Source organism: Pongo pygmaeus, chromosome 19, assembly GCF_028885625.2.
Source record: "Pongo pygmaeus isolate AG05252 chromosome 19, NHGRI_mPonPyg2-v2.0_pri, whole genome shotgun sequence".
In the NCBI taxonomy this organism is placed as follows: domain Eukaryota; kingdom Metazoa; phylum Chordata; class Mammalia; order Primates; family Hominidae; genus Pongo; species Pongo pygmaeus.
The window spans coordinates 16,043,070-16,067,157 of NC_072392.2; the positions used below are offsets into that span (position 1 = coordinate 16,043,070).

The 24,088-nt window shown below is 51.5% G+C and overlaps 2 pseudogenes; both read right to left on the reverse strand.

Moving 5' to 3' along the window:
* Positions 1-1,656: 1,656 nt before the first annotated feature.
* Positions 1,657-8,200, reverse strand: LOC129029901 (keratin, type I cytoskeletal 9-like; annotated as a pseudogene).
* A 10,285-nt stretch (positions 8,201-18,485) lies between these two features.
* LOC129029902 (keratin, type I cytoskeletal 14-like) lies at positions 18,486-23,020 on the reverse strand (annotated as a pseudogene).
* Positions 23,021-24,088: the final 1,068 nt, after the last annotated feature.

Here is a 24,088-nt window from a genome sequence, read left to right on the forward strand (position 1 = left end):
CTCGGCCTCCCAAAGTGCTGAGGTTACAGGTATGAGCCACCATACCTGGCCAGGTACGGGTTTCTAGAAAAGATTTTGTGAGAGGATAGGCACAGTGGCTCACACCTACAATCTCAGCACTTTGGGAGGTCGAGGCAGGTGGGCTGCTTGAGTCCAGGAGTTCAAGATCAGCCTAGGTAACATCTCTACAAAAAACTGTCAGGGCATGGTGGTGTGTGCCTATAGTTCCAGCTACTCGGGAGGCTGAGGTGGGAGGATTACCTGAGCCCAGGAGGTTGAGGCTGCAGTGAGCCATGATCACACCACTGCACTCCAGCCTGGGTGACAGAGTGAGACCCTGTCTCAAAAAAAAAAAAAAAATTTGTGGGAGTCGCTCACTGCTCCCCGTGCGGTGGGGTGGAGGGAAGGAGAAAGTGTTCTTCCAAAAACCTGAGACTTGAAGAATGAGGAGTGGGAAGAAAAGGGCTCAGGTGGTGGGTGTTTCTGGCACAGGGAAAGCCATGGGAAATGGCTTGGCCGGGTGAGACAATGCAGGGAGTTCAGGGAGCAGTTCAGTGTTGGAGGTGTCACACTGGGAAAGAGTCGGAGGCCTGGAGGCTGGGGAAGGCAGGGGGTGCTATTTGCCCCTAGCGATAAAAAGGATTTTTGACTATCAGAATCTTTAGAGAATATTGTTGGCTGATATCTTGTGGAATGTCCCTTACTTTGCCTTGAAGGACTTTATTTATGCCTATATTTTTTACTTGAAATCTTACAAGCAAAGACCACATCATTTTTGTCTTGTTTTCCTCCATAGCTAACACACGACATGCCAATAGACTATGGTAGATTGCTTGCAAAACATTGCTTCAGTTATTGCCCTCCCTATATCCATGCCCATTGCCATGTGACTTTGCAGTTCCTCCCCTCAAGAGAAGTCTATTTCCCCTGCTCTTGAATCTGGGCTAGGTTGTGACTTGCTTGGCCAATATAATACAGCCAAAGTGACTTCTCTGAGCCTAAACCTCAAGAGGCCTTGCATGTTTCTGCTCATTATCTTGGAACACTTGCTCAAGCTAGTTGGCTGGAGGATGGGAGTCACAGACCCCATTCATCCTCATCACCCCAACCAGCATCCAGCCAACTACCAGAGGAAGAGCCACCTGGCCGACTTGCAGTGAACCACATAGGTGCATAAAGGGAAACAGAGCTTCCCAGTCTAAACTGCAAAACTGTAAGCTAAATGAATGGTTGTTATTTTTAGCCACTAAATGTGGGTTCCTTTGTTACAAGCAAAAGTTAACCAATAGAAAAGTGAACCCACACTCTTTATAACAGATTGATTATCCCTTTATTCTGTCACCAAGGATGGAATGCAATGATGCGATCATAGCTCACTGAAGCCTCCAACTCCTGGGCCCAAGCAATCCTCCCATCTCAGTCTCCTGAGTAGCTGAGACCACAGGTGCCCGTAACCATGCCTGTCTAATTTTTTTTTTTAATTTTTTGTAAAGACAGGTCTCACTATGTTGCTCAGGCTAGTCTTGAACTCCTGGCCTCAAGTGATCCTCCTGTCTCAGCCTCCCAAAGTGCTAGGATTACAAACATGAGCTACCGTGTCCTGCCCACTCTATCCCTTCTTAATCCCAAAGAACAAATGGGTCAAAGTCTGAGTTTGATTTGCAGTAGGAGAGCTTTATTATAATCAAGATCATGCAGGGTGTGAGATCACCCCAGGCCAGAGAGAAGAAAGAGGTCTGTCTCCCCAACTCTGAAGTCATCAAAGATCAAAGCCAAGCAGGGTTGGAAGATGATGGAAAACCAGAGGCACATATGCCAAGTCAGTCCAGTCCTAGATGGACACAGGGGCTCACCAGCTATCCCTGATGTCAGGATCCAATAAGCAGGCTTCATCGGGGGTCTGCCCATCTGGGGATGCTCATCTGGGGCTGGGCAGGAGAAGTTTACAGAGGCTCTAGTATCGCGAAAGGAAGCCTGTGGAGAGATGGAAGGGAGATGAGGGGGAGAAGGGAGGACTGTAAGCAGGAGCAGAGGGGTTGGGACTTGGGGAAAGATGGGGAAACTCAAAGCAAGGACACTAGAGCTCAAAGAGCTGCAGAATCCTGACGGGGAAGGACCCTGGGGTCTCCCAATCTACTGATCCCCATCTAATTCCTGAATCTCTGTTGCAGCAAACCTGGCAGATGCACCCCCAAGTCTGAGGATGGGGGGCTTATGAGGCAGCCCCCTCCATTCAACAGATTTGTTAGTCAATTATTTGGATACTGAGGCAAAAGACGGCCCCAGCCTCACTCTTAGATGTACATCCATGGCCCTGCAGTGCCACTGGACACACAAAACCACATCAGACACCCTGCAGGGCAGCTCCCAGGCACCTCAAGTCTTCTCTGAGCTAAACATTCCCAGTCATATTACCCAGCCTTTTACTATAATTTCATATTACATTTATATTTTATAAAATTCAATGTGTACATGGGAAAATTTTCCCTGATCTAGAGACCAACTCACATGTGTGAGTCTTTCTTACATTTAGATTATGTTCATCCTTTTGGCAGTTGCATCATGTAATACTTGTGCAAGCCAACTACTGACTAAAATCCCTGAGTCTCTTTTCCACCTGAACTGTTGCTGATCCTGGTCCCCCATCCTCACGAGAGTTGAAAGTACTGGCTGTGAAGCCCCACAGAGCTGAACCCCTCATTTGTGATTGTATGACTTTGAGCAAATTAGTTATTTTCTCTGAACCTCATTTTCCTTAAAATGGGGATTATAATAAAACCTACCTCATAGGGTGGGTCATGATAATGCACAATTTTCATGACTGAGACTCAGCCATGTGTAGATTTGGTCCTAGCCTCATCCTAGGCTCTGTCAAAAATGATGATCAATTCAGAACCAAGGGCCGGTCTCTGACACCTCACTAGAGATTTCCCTAACATCTAGCTCTATTCAGAATCTGTATTCCCTAGAGATTCAAAAATACTCGAAAAAAAAGAGTGATACCTTGACTCTCCACCCCACAATCTAGAGTTGTGCCTCCCTCCACCCCACAACCTAGGATTGTCCCTTACCTTTCGTCTCATTTTGGTCACCAGATTTTGCGGAAGAAGACTGGGAATGGGATGATTTTCCACTTCCTCCTCCATAGCCACCACCACTTCCACTCCCTTCTTCACCGCCTCTGTAGCTGCCTCCACTTTCACCTCCAAAACCACTTCCTCCACCATGGCTGCCTCCACTTCCTCCCCTGGACCCACTTCCTCCACCATAGCCACCCCACTTCCTCCTTCAGAACCACTTCCTCCTCCATAGTTGCCCCCACTTCCTCCACTATGGCCACCTCCACTTCCTCCACTATGGCCACCTCCACTTCCTCCATCATAGCCACCTCCACTTCCTCCTCCAGAACCACTTCCTCCACCATAGCTGCCTCCACTTCCTCCGCTGGACCCACTTCCTCCACCATAGTCACCTCCATTTCCTCCTCCAGAACCACTTCCTCCACCATAGCTGCCTCCACTTCCTCCCCTGGATCCTCTTCCATGACTGCCTCCACTTCCTCCTCGACCTCCTTGGCTACCCTCAAGGCCAATTTTTCCAGCTCGGAGGATTCACTAAGAAAGAAAGAAAACAAGAGAGTTAAAATGAGCGGCCCAGGCCAGGCGCGGTGGCTCACGCTTGTAATCCCAGCACTTTGGGAGGTCAAGGCAGGCAGATCACGAGGTCAGGAGATCGAGACCACGGTGAAAACCCATCTCTACTAAAAATACAAAAAATTACCCGGGGTGTGGTGGTGGGTGCCTGTAGTCCCAGCTACTTGGAGAGGCTGAGGCAGGGGAATGGTGTGAACCCGGGAGGCGGGGCTCGCAGTGAGCAGAGGCTGCACCACTGCACTCCATCCAGCCTGGGCGACAGAGCGAGACTCCGTCTTAAAAAATAATAATAAAAAATTAGTGGCCCACACACACATATATGAGGATGGACCTGGACAGAGTCAGAACCCAAACATGAATCTTTCTGTTTTCCTTCCTGGGAGGCAGGGGACAGAGTCTGGGCTGGCACCATAGCTGGGAGGGGAGAGCCTCCAGCTGGGACTGTGGGGCCCTCCCCTCCCTGGAGCAGGGAGGCAGCTCCTTCTCTCAGTGTCACCATCCCCCTTCCCCAAAGCCCAAATGCACTGAGGTCCCTCCCGCCCCCAGGATGAAGAAGTCCTCAACCCATAAGACCCTGTGTATAAGAACTTCCCTCAGCTGCCTCTATCCAGAGGGATAGAAGTAGTGTCAGAGGCCTAAGGACCCCCAGGGGTTCCACCGAATCCTGGAGCACCTCCAAGTCTTCCTGGCCTCCCTCAAGGAGGTTGCGGTAGGTCTCGATTTCCTGCTCCAGCTGCATCTTAATGCTGAACAGAAGGCTGTATTCCTGATTCTGGCACTCAATCTCTTGCCGGACCTCAGTGATCTGGGCCTCCAAGTTACTGATCTGCTCCTGGATCATCTGCAGCTGGCCACAGTAGCGGTTCTTCGTGTCTTCCAAGCTCTTCTCCAGGGCAGCTTTCTAAGGGTCAGGAGAAGGCTTTAAGAGGGATGCGACATTATAACTCCTCTTCTTCCCACTCCTGGGCTGCAAAGCCTTCCTGTGCCCCACCTTGGCAAAGGGTCTACAGCAGAACTACCAACCTTGCTGAGCTGAGACTGCAGCTCAATCTCCAACTCCTGGACACTGTGCCGGAGCTGGGTCACCTCCTTGGCACTGGACTGCACCTCCTGACCACTACTGGATACCTCATGCTCGATCTGGGTTATCTGCAAAACCAAAGGCTCAGTAAGCACCAGGCTGGGTCAGGAGCTTCAGTGGGCGACATTCGGCCCCATTCACCAGGAGCTTCACCTCCAGGGCCAAGGCTAATCCGAAGCCAAAGACAAGTCGTTCTGAGTTTTGGGTACCCTCCAGCCATGCAGGGTTGTCCGGTCCTCTCAACATGACATTCCCTCTCAACAAGGTTGCAGGACCCTTCACACTTTGTCTCACAACCATCTTTCTAATCTAACCTTATTCCAAACTTCCCCCACCTTTCAAACATACACACACACACACACACACAAACACACACACACACCACAGACCATGCCTTCATGTATGTGCCAGACTCTGGCTAGGCACTGGAGACTCAAGGAGGAAGGGAACCACCAAGGAGCTCAGTACAGTATGGGAGACACACTGTATCCCTCTCCTATAGTCTTACAATACATAGCATTAGATTAAATTGTTCACATTCTGCTTTTGTTCACACACATCTAATAAACTGTGAGCTTCTCAAGGGCAGCAATGTTGTTTGGCTCATATCTGAGACATCAATACCTCTGAGACATCAATACTTTACATATAACATGGCACTGAGAAGCTACTTTGTAATGATGTTTGTATGCAGTGAATGAAGATGGTTGAATGACTTCCATTGGAAGATGGATAAATGACAGCTGCACTGAGAGATGCAGAGCTAGGAGGATGAAGGAATGGGAGGAGGGAGGGATGGAGATATGCATAGATGGACGGGAGGAGGATGAATGGGCAGCCCACTCTGCTCACCTGAGTCTTGTATTGATTCTCGATGTCCTTTCTGTTCTTAGCAATGAGCTACTCATACTCCTGATGCATGTCTTTGAGGGTCTTGGTGAGATCTTTGCCAGGAGCAACGTTTGTCTCCACATTGACATCTCCACTGTTCTGCCCAGTCAGCTGACTCATCTCCTGCCAGGGAGGAAAGGGAGATGAGGTCATGGATAAAGCCCTCTGCACCACCTTTCAGATTTCTCCCTCTGGTCCCCCCAGGGTACAAAAAGGGGACACAGTTGTGAAGCCAAAGCCCACCCACTACCACAGGTGATGCCAAGGAGAAGCTGAAAGTGTCCTCAAGAGCAAAGGAGAGGGTGTCTCCCAGGCAATGTTCCAAAGCTCCCCTGCTGTCTCTGCATTTCTGCTCCTCCCTCTCCCCAGTAAGCCATAAGCCCCAGCACCTTACCACCTTATGATCCTTCTTGAGGGCCATCAGCTCCTCCTGCAGAGTCTCATACCGCATCTCCAGGTCAGACTTCTCCATGGTCAGATTGTCCAGCACCTGTCGCAGGCCATTGATGTCAGCATCCACTCCTTGCCGCAGGTTTTGCTCCATCTCGAACCTGCAGACCAGCCAGGGGTAGAAAACAATCAAGAGGGAACCAGGCCATACCAGGACCTCCAGAGCGCTGAGGTTTGGGGGAAAGGGCTGATGACAGGAGAGGAAAAGAGGAGCAGGACTCACTTTATCCTGAAGTCATCCAGCGTCATGCGAGTGTTGTTGATGTCCAGAAGAGTTTTATTGTTGCCCGCTGTCAGGTCCACAATCTGAAAAAAAAGAACACAGCCATGAAATCATGCTGTGGACCACTGCTGGGAGGGCAAGAGGCCAGGCAAAGCCACAGGAAGTGAGGATTCCATGCAGGAGGATTCTCAAGAGGAATGAGGAACTTTCAACAGCTGGGACATGGCACAGACCCCTTCCAGCCTTCAGCGAAGATGTTTGGTGTGGCCTTCATTCATTCACTCATTCAACAAATATTTGAAGATCTACTGCAAAGAACATAGTGGGATTTAGAGATTACTGACATCCTGTTCCTCAAGGATCCCATCATTGACTACAAAGTCAAAAGTGTCCTAAAAGAGTTCAAGGAAAGGAGAGGTGGCTTATGGCAATGGGAGATCAAGAAAGACTTCAGGAAGGAGGTGGCTGGCAATTGAATTGGGCCCTGAAGGATGGCTAAGATGTAACATTAATAAATAAATGGAAGAGGTTTGGAGTAGAAGAAACAGCACATCCAGAGACATGCAGAAGTTAAAACAAGAAGAATCACTGAGAATACTGATGAGCCAGACTGTGAGCTCCACCAGAACTAAGTCTAGCACATCACTATGTCTACCCAGAGCAACCCTGAGGGTAGGCACTCACTGAACTGAGTGGCTGAATAAATGGATAGATAGATAGACACGTGGGTGGAGGGAGGGAGGGATGAATGGATGGATGGATGGATGGATGGATGGATGGATGGATGGATGGATGGATAGATAGCTTCTATTCCCAGAGTTCTGGATCCTCTCCATCACTTGAATAACCAACATGTACAATCGGGTCCAAAATACCTTAAAAGATCAAGATACACTCCTAAAGAAGCCCAGGAGAAGTACAAAGGAAGAGAGAGTATTGACTTAGACCAGACCTAAAGGAGGTTCCACATCCAGTCCCAGCTCAGCTCATGTTAACCCAGGCCTCCTCTTTGCTCTGCCCAAACTCTGAAAGTTGAGGAAGTAGAAATGAATGCTCAGAGCACAGGCCAAAGTCCTATCCTGGGAGATCCCCAGAAACCAAACACAAGTTTGTTTCTGATGAAAGCGTACATTTCCAAAAGGTGGATTCCCTGGCTGTTATCTGAGCTTAGAGTTTAGCATTTTACCTTTTTTGGAAGATAAAGAATGTAAGAGACAGAGACCGAGACAGAGATGGTTTCCTGCACCTACCTGGTACTTGAGATCATCAATAGTGTCATAATAAGAGGGGTAGTTCTTCTGGGTAGCAGCAGATCCCTTCTTGTCATACCAATCCTGGATCTTATTCTCCAGGTCATTGTTGGCCTCCTTAGAGCCTGTACCTTACCCAAGTAAGAGGCCAGCCGAGAATTGTGTTCCTGCATGGTGCTATTCTCATTAGCAGTCAGAATACCACCATCACCACCTCCAGCACCACCCCCAAAGCCCCAAACCCACCCCCATAGTCACCACCAGAGCCACCTCCAGAACACCACCAAAGCCACCTCCAGAACCACCACCAAAGCCACCTCCAAAACCCCCAGAACTACCACAGCCTCCTCCAGAAGCACCACCAAAACCTCTGGAACCATCCAAAGCCACCGCCTAAACTACTGGCACTAAAACCACCCCCAGATCCTCCGCCATAGCTGTAGCCAAAACTGCCGCCACCTCCCCTCCCATAGACACGAGAGCTTCCCCCACCATAGCCACTAGAAGAGCTGAATCGGCCCCCTCTTCCACCACCCCCTGAGGAGCTGCAGTGGCTGTAGGAAGACCTTATGCTGCCCCCACTGCCCACGCCACCCCCACCACCCCGGCCGCTGCGGCTCAAGTAGGACAAGGAGAACTGTCTGCAGCTCATGACACAGCTGGTAGCTCACGAGTTGAGAAGCGGTGATAGGAGTGCTACCGGCTCCTAAGTGCAGGGTACAGAGCTGTCCCTGGGGCTGCCTACTTATACTCCCAGCTGAAGGTGGCACACCTGGGTGTGCCCTTGCTCTGTGCCAGCCTCCCCCTACAGACCCGAGGGAGGTCTGGGATACGAGGCAGCCGGGCTGCCCCAGGCTCAGCGTCCTTTGGTGACTGCCTGGGGGCGGCCCAGCTTCTCTCCACTGTGTGGGATATTTTGATGATATTAGGCTGTCAGGGCCACCATAAATCAGCTCTACTGCCACAGGGGTGACCTAGATCCTGGAGTCTGGTCTCCGGCTGGCCCCAACAGCAGGTCTGAGACTTAGCCTCTTCGGGATAGAAACTCCCAGGAGCAGAGTTACCTCCTCTATTGATGGTCATTGCTGTCTGCATCCCTCATCCCTCCTTGCTCCCACCTTGTGCCCACTGTGGGCTGAGCTGGAACCAGGGTACTAAGGAGTTATCACAGAGGAGGGGGAGGCACAGCTCCTGCCCTTGTAGAGCTCCAAATGGATGAAAACCAGTCCTTGCTCTCAGGATCCTCAAGGCTTTCTGCGGAGACTGAGGCTCTGCCCTTGGGAGACTCCAGTTTGATGAGGAGACAACTGGCATGGCCAAAAGATGGAGAGAGGCACCAAGACCATGCCCACTGGCACTCAAGGACAGCGTGCAGAGTTCACCCAAAGGGCCGGAAGAAGAAAGTGGACCAAATAAACAAGGTGGTGCTGACACTAGCTGACCTCTGAGCAGGAATGCAAGTGACTCGACCGTCCTGGTCCTTTTGCAGGGCCCAGCAGGGAGTGTGGAATTGACCTTGGTTGAGTGCCTACCCCATACAGAGCTCGGGAGGGGATAGAGATGTGTGACTTATCCCGGCTCCTGGCAGAAACTTGGATGTATATTCTGGTCACCAAGGCCAGAAGAGAATGGTGAAGACCACACTGGTCTCCGGTGTGCCTACCTGAGCTCCATCCAGCTCCGTGCTCATAAGCTGTGTGACTTTGATAAGTTACTTAACTACTCTGTGCCTCAGTTTCCTCCTCTGATAAAGGTTGATATGACTAGTTCGTCCGTCTCCTAGTAAAAGACTTGTGAGAAATGCTCAAAAAATGTTCGACTGTCTCTGATCATTCAGCCCCCTAACTCCCCATCAACTCTGCCCTCCCCCAGACCTTAGCCATAAGCTTCTAACTACTCTCCCTGCCTCTCCCATGTCCCTCTGACTCTTCCTGCACAGCAGCCAGAATGATCTTTCTAATCCACGTCTGACAACATCACTTCACCAGTTTCCCTCCATCCTCAAGATAAGGTCCACATTCCTGGCACTTAGGCCCATCCCCATCTTTCCATTCCTGCCCCATCTCCCACCATCCCCCAGACCCCCTAGAAAATCATACAATGCTCCCCAAATGCCCTTCTTCCCTCTAAGAATACTCAGGACTTGCAATGACCTCTAATTGAAATGTCCCTCTCCATCTTTTCTACACAGAAAACTACTCATCCTCAGTGATCCGTCTGAGTGCCTCTCCTCCGTCTTCGTGTACTCTCGCCCCCTGGGTTTGTACTGTGCTCTATTATAGTGTCACACTGATCTCCATGGCTCTATGAAGCACTTGATGAAGAATAAAAGTTCACGTACTGAAAAAATAGAAGAAAGCTCTCTCTGTTGGCAGCAAGAGCTCCTCTAAGCCTGCCCCTGCTCATCTTGTACTTGCCCCAGTGCCCAGCGCCACATCTGGTCCAAGTAGGATCCCAACACATACGAGATGGAGGAAAGATACCAGTCATTCCAGAAAGATGCTCATTGCTGAAAAGGAGCTAAAGGTAGGGAAATGTCTTTGCCAGGATGGTCAGCAAGAGCCTGAAAGAGGCAAGGCCTGCATGTTTAGGTGGCATAGATGACTGGTATTTCTTGTGGGGCTTTTAACTGATGCTCAATGACTGTTAAATAATACTGAAGTGGCAGGACGCAGTGACCCATGCCTGTAATCCCAGCACTTTGGGAAGCCGAGGCGGGCAGATTGCCTGAGCTCAGGAGTTCGAGATCAGACTGGGAAACATGGCAAAGCCCCGTCTCTACTAAAAATACAAAAAATTAGCCGGGTGTGGTGGCGCACGCCTGTAATCCTAGCTACTCAGGAGGTTGGGGCATGAGAACCACTTGAGCCCGGGAGGCACAAGTTGCAGTGAGGTGAGATCCATGCCACTGCACTCCAGCCTGGGCGACAGAGCAAGACTCCATCTCAAAAAAAAAATAAATAAAATAATAATAATAATAATCATCATCATCATCATAATACTGAAGCACTTGGAGAGAAGATTTCCTTTTTCCATGTTTGTTTGTTTGTTTGTTTTGAGACAGAGTCTCACTCTGTCATCCAAGCTGGAGTGCAGTGGGATGATCACAGCTCACTGCAGCCTTGACCTCCTGGGCTCAAGCCATCCTCCAGCCTCGGCCTCCCAAGTAGGTGGGACTACAGGCACACACCACTATGCTCAGCTAATTTTTTTTTTCCATAAAGATGGGGTTTCCCTATGTTGCCCAGGCTGATCTTGAACTCCTGGGCTCAAATTATCCTCCTGTCTCAGCCTTCCAAATTGCTGGGATTACAGGCATAAGCCACTGCACCTGGCCTCTTTTTCTATTTTTCAATCTTCTGATTAGTCAAGGATGAAATCTCATTTGGACACTATGGCCTCTGTAATTGCCCCACCACACTTGTCAATCACCCTGTTCAAAAAAAGAGAGCCAGCTTTGGGCTCAGCACCTTTAGAAAGTAACAGCATCTAGTTAGAAGTTAGGTATTTCTGTATGTCATTTCCTTCTGCTTCTGGCAAGTGATTATGATTTTCCTTTTTTGGTAGTAATGTAAGATTTCCTTTATAAATATATTTATTGAAATGAAAGGTGAGTTAATTTACCAAAGTGTGTTAAATAAATATTTAAATGGGTGGTACAAAATATGTTAAATTAAAAATTGAACAGGTAGTTTAAGTTTTGAAAATTAAAAGAGAACATAATTCTCTTTTATTCAATATTCAGAGAATACTGAAGGCATTTTATGAATGGTTAATACATGGAAGACTCTTAGATCAAGGCTAGTGGGTATAATTGATTCCCCTTCTACTTTCTTAAATGATTTTAAACCATTCGAGGTCTTTGCCAAGTTCTGCTGGGAAACCCAGAATCTGCCGCAATGTGTTCCAAAGCCTGGGAAGTTACCCTCTTCCCCATGCCCATGCTGATGCCACTACTCTGGTCAGGATGTAAGCCCCAGGTCCCGGGTCCCTGAGCTGGATGGGGAAGTCGGTGGTGCTATGGATGGGCCACCCTGGAGAGAGCTAGCAGAATGGCACTTCCAGAACCCTGCTCTGTCATCTGCAAATGTATCTGTGTTGGGAGATCCTAAGAACAGCTGAGATCCGCCTGACTGAGCAGAAGTTCCCAGCTGGGGCACCCCTGGCCAGCTAAGCCTCTTGACAGATGGCCCTGGTTTCCAGCCCTAGTGCCAAACACCAACCCCTGTCCTCACCCCCCTTTTCCACTTCCCACCCTCTAGTCCTGTCCTAAGCCTCACTCAGCCCGAAGCAGCAGGCTTCATCCCTTAGAATTTCTCCCAGCTGCCAGGGAAAGTGAGCTGTGCATGAGGACCACTGTGGGGTGGAGAGCGCAGTAGCTCCCCAGCCAGGCAGGGCTGGGCCACCTGCCAGTTTCTTCCTCCCTCCCCGTGTGGTCCTCAAAGTTGGCCTCAGTTTCCTCATGAGAAGCCCCTTCGTGCACTGTTGCCAAGGGCCATAAAGGCAGAGGGCTTCCACCTGTAATCCCAGCACTTTGGGAGGCCGAGGCGGGCAGATCACGAGGTCGGGAGATCGAGACCATCCTGGCTAACATGGTGAAACCCCGTCTCTACTAAAAATACAAAAAATTAGCTGGGCGTGGTGGTGGGCACCTGTAGTCCCAGCTACTTGGGAGGCTGAGGCAGGAGAATGGCATGAACCTGGGAGGCGGAGCTTGCAGTGAGCAGAGATGGTGCCACTGCACTCCAGCCTGGGTGACAGAGGGAGACTCTGTCTCAAAAAAAAAAGACAGAGGGCTCCCTAGATGAATGCCCAACTGCTGCCCACATGTAGCCCCTGCCACACTGGCCCTCTTCCCCCCACATCTGGCCTTGTTCCAATACAAAGAGGAGCTTGCTGTGCTTGCAGCTCCTATGGTCCAGATAGGAGGTCTTGCTCCAGCTGCAGCAGGGCACCATCTCTTCCCTTCTCTCAAGCTGTCTGCCTGGCATGGGAAGCAGACTGGGCAAGATGGGGCCAGGGATGAGGAAGGCCGACAGCCGTGGCCTGAGTGAATGATTGAATGATTTCTTCTAGGTCATGTGACATGGCTCACTCTTCCAGTCTCTCAGGGCTCAGGGTCTGCCCTCTGAGCCCCAACTTCAACATCTCCCATGGGAACTCTCCAAAGAATGAACCGGGAATGGAAACCATGAAGCCCACGGCACCCCGGCACCTGAGGCCCAGTGAGAATCAACACTGCCTCTCCAGCCAATGTGCAAGGCTGCAGCCTGGATCCAGTGCCAGCATCCCAAATGCAGGCCCTCCCCTTGGGGAGTGGATGGAGTAGGAGAGAAGGGCCTGCAAGGACCCAGATAGGCAGACAGAGGGACAGAGAGGGAAACAAAGATCCCACTTGCAAGGTGTCCCCAGAGGCAAAGGTATCATCCACTGGGGACATGGGGACCTGGAGGCAGCACAAGGACAGCTTTGCTCTGGTCGTGGGAGCCCTCTTGCTTCCCACACCCTCAACTTACTCCCCATTGCTGTCTGTCATTGTTCCCCAGGTGCGGCAAGGGAGGGACCTGAGTCAGCATGTGGCTGGCTGTTGGGAGAGGGAGCACCCGCTGAGTCACAGCTCCTCCCCTGGAGCCTCCATGAACCATCTAGGCAGGTGTGCACTGCCCACTGGCGCAGGGCTGTGGGTACCTGCACCTGTCTGTCAACACTCATTCTTTCTCATACAATAGGCACTTGCCACCACCCTGCCCAGCCAGACCCTATCAGACCACAGTGAGGGGATGGAGTGGGCCCGCATAGGTGCCTCCACCTGAGTCTAGCCACCCCAGGCTTGTGTCTGCTGGGACACACCTAGCAGAGAGGCTGAGAGCACCAGCTTCGGAGCCAGGCAGGTCATAGTATAAAGCCGGATTCTTCCACTTATTTGGAGAAAGTTGCTTCCCCTCTCTGAACCTGTTTCCTCACTGTAAATTCAGATTCATCCTTTATTGAGCACCTACTATGTGTCAGGCATTGGGTTGAGTGCTGGGGATAAAGTAATGAGCAAGCCCTTATCTTGATGAACAGTTATGGGATAAAATAGACCTGCAAAAATAAACATGCAATTCACAACTGAGGTGAGCATGGTTGGTGGGGGAATGGAGAGCACATAGTAAGGGGTGTGGCATGGTTGGGGGCATCAGTGACCTTCTCCCTGAGAAAGAGACACTTGAGTGAAGGGGGAGGAGAAGTGAGCCAGGAGAAGGAAAAAGGGGAGGGGCATACAGCATGTGCAAATGTCCTGAGGTGGGAACAAGCAAAGTGACTGCCAGGGCAGGAGTCCTGTGTGGCTGAAGGGCAGTGGATTAAGTCAAGCAAAGGATTTCGGTGGGAAAAAAAAAAATAGTTCTGACCTTGGCCAGGCACAGTGGCTCACACCCGTAATCCCAGCACTTTGGGAGGCCAAGGTGGTCGGATCACCTGAGGTCAGGCATTTGAGACCAGCCTGGTCAACATGGTGAAACCCCATCTCTACTAAAAATACAAAAATTAGCTGGGCATGGTGGTGGGCATCTGTAATCCCAGCTACTTGGGAGGCTGAAGCAGGAGAATCACTTGAACCTGGGAGGCTGAGGTTGTAGTGAGCCCAGATCGTGCCACTGCACTCCAGCCTGCGTGACAGAGCGAGACTTGGTCTCAAAAAAAAAAAAAAAAAAAAAAAATAGTTCTGGCCTCATGAGGTTGTTGTGAGGCTTACAAGACCTCATATTGTAAAACTGCTGGTGTGGGTCTGGCACATAGTGGGACATCGTCCTGACTGTCGGTGGCACTGTGGCTGCACCCAACTTCCCCATGGACCGTCTGGGCGACTTGGGTTCTCAGCTCCGTTGCTTATTATTTGCCCATCCCTCTGGCCTATTGAGCCCCGATTAAGATCAAAGACCTGTCCCTGTGGGGCCTGGGGAGGACACTGGATGGTTGGAGGATCATAGTTCCTTCCATCAAGGAACCTCCAGTGTTGCAGGCGAGACCCTTGTTGCTTTGTCTGCACTGTCGAATTTAATCTTCACCAACTGTTTTAGGAGGTATGTGTTAATTTTCAAATCATTTTACAGGTGAGGAAATTGAGGCTCAGAGAGGGTATCTTGGCTGCAGTCACAGAGCTAAACAAGGAGGGAGTGGAGCCAGGGCTTGTCCGCCAGTGAGAAGGAGCTACAGTGGACACAGGCTCAGAGCTCCTGCTCTCTGTCCCAAGCCCCACACATGCGCTGGGTCCTTCTCTACCTTCTTCCTCATGTTGTCTCTTTTTTTATTCAGTCTGTCTCAATTCACCCCATCTCCCCTACACCTACAACAGTTAAGTTTTGATAAGTATGTGTGAATGAATGAATGAATGAATGAATGAATGAATGTTCCTCCCTGCCTAGTACTGGCCCAGCGCCCTCACTATCCTTTCTTTCCCTGGCTCTGTCTCTCTGACTCTCTCCCTCTCCTTCCCTCTCTCTCTCTCTCAACTCTATATCCATTTGTTTCTCTCTATTTCTGTGTGTCTCTTTTTGCCCTCTCTCTCATGCCAAGTCACCCCCAAAGTTCATCAGAGCACCTTAAAGGAAAAAGACTTCCTTTCCCAGGCCTGGCCTTACAGCTGAGAGTGGCACAGAGGGAAGCCCCGTCGGGAAAGCTTGCGCTCAGCAAACAGCAATGGAGGAGGAGCTGGTGACTGCCCTGCACCTGCCTGAGGCCGGTCCATCGCCCTGGAAATCCCTGACATCCCTTTGTCCCCTTTGTGGCAGCCTCCAAGGTCAGTGAGGTGGGCCAGAGAACCTCCTGGGGTCCCACCAGGACATCAGGACCCCCCAGCCCCTGAGGATCAGGCCTCCTTGGGGCTGCCTCCTCTGATGTCTTCCTGTAGGAACAGTCGCCTACATTACCCAAGCCAGGTTGTCTGTGGCCTTGGGGAAGTGCCATTTGCCTGATTAGGTAGGCACATTTGCCAGTTGCTGCCTATAGAGTTCCCTGGACACATTAGAGATCTTTTCACTATAAAAAAAAGTTCCCAAAAATAAAGGGGATTGAGAATTTCAAGGTCAGTTCCACACCATAAAACAAAAACCATGGAGTAAGCTAAGAAAAATGCACACTGCTCCCATGGGTCTCTCGGTTTTATCTCATCCCTGAGAAAGAACGGAACAGGAATGAAGCCACCCAGGACGTGGCAAAGCCTGAGCATGGACAGGACTTTGTCACTTTCAGCCTGTAGGACCTGGAGCAAGCCAGTCTCCCTAGGGTGAGGTTGGAGGAGTCTTCTCAGTGGCTCACCTAGCACTGCCCAGTTCTGAGTGCCGGGAGGGTGGAGAGAGGGTTTACAGGGAGGCGGAGTCAGAGAGGTCACCTGACCAGCCCCAGGACTCAGAGACACAATCCCACCTGCTTCCACTCGTCACTTTGCTGGTCTGTTGCTTAGCTGAGCAGAGGCCGAGGGAAGGCAGTCACTGTTGTCAGAGCTGCTGGGCTCATATCTTGAGTTGGATGCTTGTGGCTGCCAGGCTCTGTGAACAAGAGCCCTGTTCATCAGCAGGATCCAAACACTGGCCCTCCCCTCCCCAGTGAGGTACGGTGAGGAAATCCCAGGAGGAGGGGCGTCCATGTGAGACCCCTGGGGCCACTGCCCTGTCTGCCCTCTTCCTCTGGAGTCTGACAGTACAGGGTGGGACCACCTCCCAGCCTCCCTGCTTGACTTCCTCCTCTCCTGGTTCTGAGCCTGTTTTCAGCCAGGTGGTCCCAGCCGCCAATTTTACCCGCAAGCAAGCCCAGGTCTCCTGTGTATTCCCTCCAAACAGTAACGGCAACCACTCAGAGAGGAGGCTCGCCCCACCTCACCCCAGTCTAAGAGACCTCAAGTTTCTATATTCCTCTAAAGCAGGTCTCCTTTGGGCACAGAGACTTTAATCTGGCACCACCTCCAAGGTAGAGAGGTGTCTGGGGATTCTTATGAAGTTCAGGGCGTTCTGGGCTTCCATCCCTACTGGTGACTCTTGCCATATTTTGCTCTCTGTCCAGGCTCATGTGACCTCTCAAATGTGGGCCACTCCCAAGATTCTTTGCCACACTTGGGCAGGAGGTTCTTTGCCCAGCTGGGAACCTTAGGAACCAGAATCCAACACCCCTAGGAGTATCACAAAGCCCCTCCCCACACTAGGGTCCTGTACCCTCTAGGGACCTCAAACCCACCTCTTCTCATTCTCTGAGGAAGCACCCTCAAACCTTCCTCCTTCCTGAGTTGTCCCCTGTATCCCTGAAACTCTAGTACTTCACCTCCAGGATGGCCCATCCTCACCCAGGGATCACCCAAGGTCAACCCTTTCTGATGACAAAATTTAGGTTAAAAGATATCCCAGAGTTTCAGAAACACAAAGCAGTCCTCTTTTTCCTGTGGTGGAGGTAGGAACAAGAGAAACCAATATCTCTTCATTCCTTTTCCTAATAACTCACCCCATTACCATTTATAGGATGCTGACTATGTGCCAAACACAATGCCAAATTCATTGCCTGCATGAGGTCATTCACTCCGGTATCAGCCTTATGCAGCAAAGGTGTTTATTCCCTACCTTGTGAAAGAGGAATGTGGGGTTCAGTACCTTGCCCAAACTCTTCAAGGTTATTCAGCGTAGGAGCCAGGACTCCAACCCAAGCAGTCTGATTCAAAAGCTCAGGCTTTTAGATCCCTTGCCCAAATTTAGTCTTTTTTCAGTCCCTTCCCTACCCTTGACTCCCCCTACAAGTTTTCTTCAGGCAGCCGGATGAATGAGCTGTTGAAACTGACACAGGGCTAGTCAACTCTTTCCTAGCTTGGGGCAGTGAGCACCATCCACCTCTGGAATCTTCACCACTTACTAGGGTGAGGCTCCTTCCCTTCCCACTCCTTTTCTAGCCTCTCAAAGAGAAGGAAAGGCATTCCCCACCCAGGGGAGGCTCATACAGTCTTGGCTCTTAAGGTATAGTCTCTCACTGGATTCTTGTATCAACCTCAAGAAGCAGGGCTCAGCATCCTTACTATACAAGTAAAGACACTGAGACTCAGACTTTCCAAGCTCACATCTGTTACAGAACAGAGCCATGGTTAGAAACCGGTCTATTCCCAAACCCTCTAAAAATGCTCTCATCGTGGGTGGATAATCACCATGCCCTAGAGATAGTTTACCCAGTATTGCCAGCACAGCCATGCCTTGAGCCAGCACTATGCCAGGCCCTGTGCTGGAGGCCTTAAAGGCATTCTTCCAGTGAATTCTCCCAACAAGCCCATAAGGTAGATACTATCATTATGACCCTTTTACAGAAATGGAAGCTGAGGCTGGGAGATGGTCATCAACTTGCCCTAGGTCAACCAAGTGTAAGAAGGATTAGATCCAGTACCAGAGGCAAGAGCAGGTTGGGTGGAGGGAGATGAGACTGTCAGGAGAGCTTGAGTTCCTACCTTTGGTTCATGGACCTCCAGTAAGGAGTTCTAGGAGACCCCTGAACCCCATGAAATTGTATGCAAATGTATGTATGCTTATTTGAAGGTAGGGGGCAGAAGGAAAGATCTATAGCTTTATTATTCTCCAAGGAATCCCTGATCACAAAAACATTAGGAATCCTTAACCTAACATAGTGCCTGACATCGGGGCACTCAATGTCTGGTGAATGAATGGACACACATGAACATGAGTGAGGAAATGAATGAATATCCCTCCTTACTCTAGGAGACACCCCATATGACCTGGTACACTCATCTATCTTTGTCTTCTGAGATGGCGAAAGATATCCTGGGACCTGAGCCCAACCCACCCACATGACTTTTCTCCCAGTCCCAGGGGACATAGCCAGGTGCTATGACAAGCTCGAAAGAGATGCTTCTCCCACTTTCTCCCCATTCCCACTCCTAACAAAGACCAGACAGAGGCGAGAATTATGCAACTCAGATAATGAAGCTGTATTGATTGCCAGGAGGGGGTGAGGGTGAAGCAGGGTCCAGGTGTGAAGTGCTTAGGGGGCAGGAGAGGGGATCTTCCAGTGGGATCTGTGTCCACACAGGGGGCCTCCTAGGCCTGAGTGGGGCTGGGCAGCCTCAGTTTTTGGTGCGAAGGACCTGCTCATGGGTGGACACCACCTTGACATCCTGCACATCCATGACCTTGGTGAGGATTTGGTGGCTGGAGGGGGTCACTGGGGAAGAGGCCAGAAGAGGACGTTACCAGAGGTGGACAGACAATGGACTAATCAGGAGTAAGGAGGCCAAGAAGGTGAGGAAACTCAAACTGTCTCCCCGTTGCCCTCTCCCCTGATTACTGCTTCACTCCCTGCTGTTGCCCAAGCACTGATACCGTCAACACATTTCTTTCAGACTAGGACTCCTAAAGGTTAGAGACAGAGTCTTTGTCCTCAGATTAGAGCTTCCTAAGAGCTCACACCCGGCTGGTTCCATCCATATTCACCCAGTGGAGTGGTCTCGGTGGGAAGAGCCCTGCAAGGCCCTTTTCATGGTGCTGAGCACCACAGCAATGGGATCTGCCACAGACACCAGGTAGAAGTAAGAGGTGGGGGCTGCCTCTCCTAGCCCTAAGGAGGGTTTAGAAAATAGCTTCTTCCATCCAAGGAGGTTCCCAAGGGAAACTGGGTGACATCACTAGAGCTCAGCCCCTCACGGAGCCTCTAGCCAATGCCTAGACCTGCTTGGGGTACAGAGGGCGGCCTGGAGCCCAGGTCTGCAAAGGATGATGGTCTTACCGGTCTCTGGATGACTGCGATCCAGAGGAGAACTGGGAGGAGAGGCTGTGAAGACAGAAAAGGGCAGGATCATTAGATACATGGTGGGGCCGTGACAGTGCCATGGGGGTGTGGATTAGGGGGAGGGCCAAGAATCACTGGGCATCCTCACCCTCCAGCAGGCAGCGGTAGGTGGCGATCTCCTGTTCCAGCCACATCTTCACGTCCAGCAGGATCTTGTACTCCTGGTTCTGCTGCTCCATCTCGCAGTGGAGCTGGGCCAGCTGCTCCTCCACGCTGTCAATCATCTCCTGGATTTGGGCCAGCTGCACGAAGTAGTGACCTTTGGTCTCCTCCAGGCTGTTCTCCAGGGATGCTTTCTGTGAGGGAGGGAAAGGGAATCAAGGATTAGTGAGTGTGGCCATTCTCTCCCTGCCAGTCCTGAGCGCACCACTGGGCCTGGCACTATTCCTACCATGCTGAGCTGGGACTGCAGCTCAATCTCCATGTTCTGCATGGTGTGCCAGAGCTCCGAAATCTCGTTCTTGCTGCTCTGCACCAGCTCGCTGTTGGTGGCCACCTCGCGGTTCAGCTCCTCTGTCTGCAAAAAAGAGAATGACATTCACACCAGAAGGCCCCAGAAGGCAGGTGGTCTGGGTTCCTTCCACCTCAAATGACACCCACCTTGGTGAAGAACCATTCCTCCGCATCCCTGCGGTTCTTCTCTGCCATCTTCTCATACTGGTCACGCATCTCGTTCAGAATGCAGCTCAGGTCCACACCAGGTGCAGCGTCCATCTCCACATTGACATCTCCACCCACCTGGCCTCTCAGGGCATTCATCTCCTGCACAGCCAGGGATAGTCCATACTCAGAAGCTCCACCATGGCAGTGGATTGGGGTTCCTTAGTCAGGCCTGAATACTGCCCTCCCACCATCACAATTCTATCTCGACTCTCCCTTCTCTCTCTCTCTCTCTTTTTTTTTTTCCGACAGGGTCTAGCCTTGTTGCGCAGGCTGGACTCGAACTCCTGTCTTCAAGTGATCTTCCCATCTCAGCCTCCCCAGTAGCCGGGACTATGGCATGCACCACCGTACTCAGTCTCCCTGCGCTTCTTTTAAGCTGGCTTTTCCATATAGTTCTCACCTCGTCGTGGTTCTTCTTCAGTTAGGCCAGCTCCTCCTTCAGGCTCTCAATCTGCATCTCCAGGTCAGCTCTGGCCAGGGTCAGTTCGTCCAGCACCCCAGCACCCGGCACATGCCATTGATGTCAGCCCCCACACTCATGCGCAGGTTCAACTCTGTCTCATACCTGGAATGACCCCAGAGAAAAGGAATGAGACACCCATCCTGACCACAGTGAGGGCTTTGTTCTCTTCTCCCTGCAGCTTCTCCCAGAGCTGGTGCCTTGTGGGTGGTTTAAGGAGCCAATCTTGAAAATGGCATGGTTGAACACAGTGCCCATGGATTGCTCAGATATGAACATTCCTGGGGCCTGGGGATAAGGCAGTTCATTTTGCTGCAGAATTCAGGAGGGGGTTGCGCTTCTAGCTTCAGCCAACAAATAATGCATAAGTCCTCCAACTATGATTCCCTCCTATACTTCAGGGGCAGTTGGGGAAGTGGAAAGTGCCTCTCCCTGAAGCAGCGGTTCTGAAACCTGGCTGTGGACAAGAATCACCCAGGTAACCTGCTATAAATAGCTGAATCAAAACTCCAAGGGTGGGGCCCAAGAGTCTTATTCTTTTATAAGCACCGCAGGGAGTTTTCATGCAGCTATTCTGGCACTGGCTAGTTCTATTTGGGAAACACTGCTCCAAAAATGCCCTACTTTGGGGACACTGGATGTTCTGGCTCACCACTGCAAACTCGCTTGGTGTGGAAGTCACCCGCGGCCAGATGGGCATTGTCAATCTGCAGAAGGACTTTGGCATTGTCCACTGTGGCCGTGAGGATCTGCAGGATGGAAAGGGCACAGGTAATTTTTCAAATGGACTTCACAAGCCAGACTTCACTGTCACCTACATTAAGCTCTTGCTTCATGTTCTTGCCTGAATTCCCCTTTTCCCCCACAAAACTTGACCATAGCAGCCTAAAGGAAAACAGATGCCCCAGGCCTGTCCTAAGACTTTGCTAACTCATGGTCAACAGAGGGGGTAGATGCAGCCCGGGGCTTAGAATCAAAAGCCCAGGAGTTCTGGTCGCAATTCTGCCACTGACTTGCTGCAAAACCTAATGGGTCTTGGGGCTTCAAGTTCCCCACCTCCAAGTGAGGAGAATAATCTGAGACTCCCTAGCCCTCCTTCCTGAGCTGGCCTCTCTTCTCTCTGCATCAGCCAGCCCTGCCAGTCCTCTGCAGAGATGCACATTCCTTTTCAAGCTCATGGGCCATGGGACTTCAAATGGAACTTTCTCAAGAGATAAAACCCAACTGGCACAGGGGATTAGAACAGAGGACTCAAGGGAAGAATAAGATATATTGGCCCCTGAGTCTGATTGTAGTTCCCCACCTCATCATTGAATTTCCCTAATCCATGCAAGGCATTAGAGCCCAGCAGACTCCCGCAGAGAGGGATCCTAGGTGATGTGGGAGCAGAGAGGAGGGGGCTGGAGTCAGGGCACAAGCCTGCCAGGCTCCCTTTGTGCAGAGCACATCAAGGGGCCACACTGATTATCTCTGCAGGCTCTCCATGCCTGCCTGGCTGTGGGGAGGGACCAGCCTGTACCAAGGCCTATGGGTGGCGGCAGCCACAGCCCAGACTAGTGAGCTAATGAGTGGTTTGGATGTCTTGCCTGGTCCCGTTAGAGCCTCGCTCCTTGCCTGTGCTGGAAGGTAGGACACAAGGGCCCCAGCCTTGGCTCTGCCATTAATTTGCTATGTGACCTGCAGCTGGTCACAGCACCTCTTGAAGCTTCAACTGCTTCCTCTGTAAAAGGTAAGGACAGGAATCACTGATCTCACTTGATCTGAGGATTTGAGATCAGAAGGGGATGAGCAGGCTGGGGAAGAGAGAGCATCCTCTCACTGATCAACTCTTAGGGCATCCAAGACCTCGAAAGAAGGGATCTGGGGTGGGCTCTGTCTTATAGAGAAATCTTAAGGTGTCAGTGTCCTGGGGAATCTATTGTTCCCAGAAGGAGCTAGCTGGAATGGCACCTTCTGCTGCCCATTCACTCATCTTGTTCCTCAGATCCTCGATGGTCTTGAAGTAGGGACTGTAGTCTTTGGTCTCACTGGGCCGCTGCTTCTGGTACCAGTCACAGATCTTCACTTCCAGGTCAGCGTTGGCCTCCTCCAGGGCACGCACCTTGTCCAGGAAGGAGGCCAGGCTGTCGTTGAGGTTCTGCATGGTCACCTTCTCACTGCCCACCAGAAGCCCATCACCACCAGCAAAGCCACCACCCAAGCCAGCACCCAAGACACCACCGAAGCCAGCACCAAGGCCACCACCATATCCTCCCCCAAAGCCACTACCAAAGCTGCTGCCGCTGACGAAGCCACCGCCATAGCCGCCCCCCAGCCCGCAGGCTCCCCCAGAGGAGAAGCGGGAGGAGGAGACAGACAGGCCGCCCCCGTAGGTGCTGGGGGTGTGGCAGGACCCTCCGGCCAGGACGGAGGAGATGCGGCTGGAGCCGCCCCCGATGCCGCCCCCGATGCCGCAGGAGCCCTTCATGGAGCTGGAGGAGGTGAACTGGCGGCTGCAGGTGCTCATGGTGCCGAGGAGGGAGGTGAGTGAGCAAGCAGTTGGCTGAGTGAAGAGAAGGTGCTCAGGTAAATTGGAAAGGGATGTGAGTGCTTTATACTCCTGGGTAGGGGGTGGGCCTGGCACTTTCCATTCCCCTTGGCTTTCATCACCCACAGGCTAGCGCCAACTCCCAGCCAGGTCCCTCCTCTCCTCCGCCTCATCATGTCTGTCATATTTTACTGGAAACTTATTGTTTGGGGTGTTTTTGTCTTTCTTGTCCCGCCAGGCGTGATTCACAGGGGAATGTGTGGGCCTGCAGGCTACACTTTCCCATGGGGTCCTGGGAGTCCCAGCCCTCAGGAACCTGCACACTGGGCTCAGCCAGGGTGACAGAGAGCAGGGCCTCTGCACCTTAAACCTGGTGACCTGCTAGCTCTCCATGAACTGGATGGGCCTTTAACATCCACTTAGAGGAAGCCCACCGCTGCAAGGGACAGATACCCAGCTGGAGGGCACCGGCATGGCAAGGTCACCTTGGGCACAGAGACGCCTCCCTCACCATGACCCGCTATTAGAGACAAGGAGGTCTGGGGGGCCCTCCCAGGCCTGACCTGCCATGCTGTGCTGAGAAGCCTGTCCCGTCCCTGAAATACACTCAGCCAGTCAGGTGTATGGTGATTCCCACCCCAACACCCCCATCAAAGAGAAATCCAGGCAGCTCTCCCCAGCCCTGGGCACAGACCCTAATTTCCTCCCTACGGTGAGGATCTCACATCCACCACACCATAGGGTGGGTGGCCTCACGGAGGCCAGGAAACAGCCTGGAGTCAGGTGGGTCCTGGCTCTGCCATTTACGCCCCTGTGACCCAGGGCTTGGCACTTCTCTGAACCTCAGTGTTCTCACCTGCAAAGTGGGAGTCATACCATCTACTCTGCCTACTGCAGTCAGCTCTGAGAAGCCAATGCGATGGCGTATGTGAAAGGCTTTTGTAAACCGAGTATGGCAAGAAGCCTGGTTGGCATTGTTGTAGCCCAGGCTTAGCCCCAAAGTGGATGGAGCTGCATCCAGGAACAGGCCTAGGGGGGCGTTTTTTTCTTCCAGCCCCAGATATCCTCTCAGACCCCCAGAA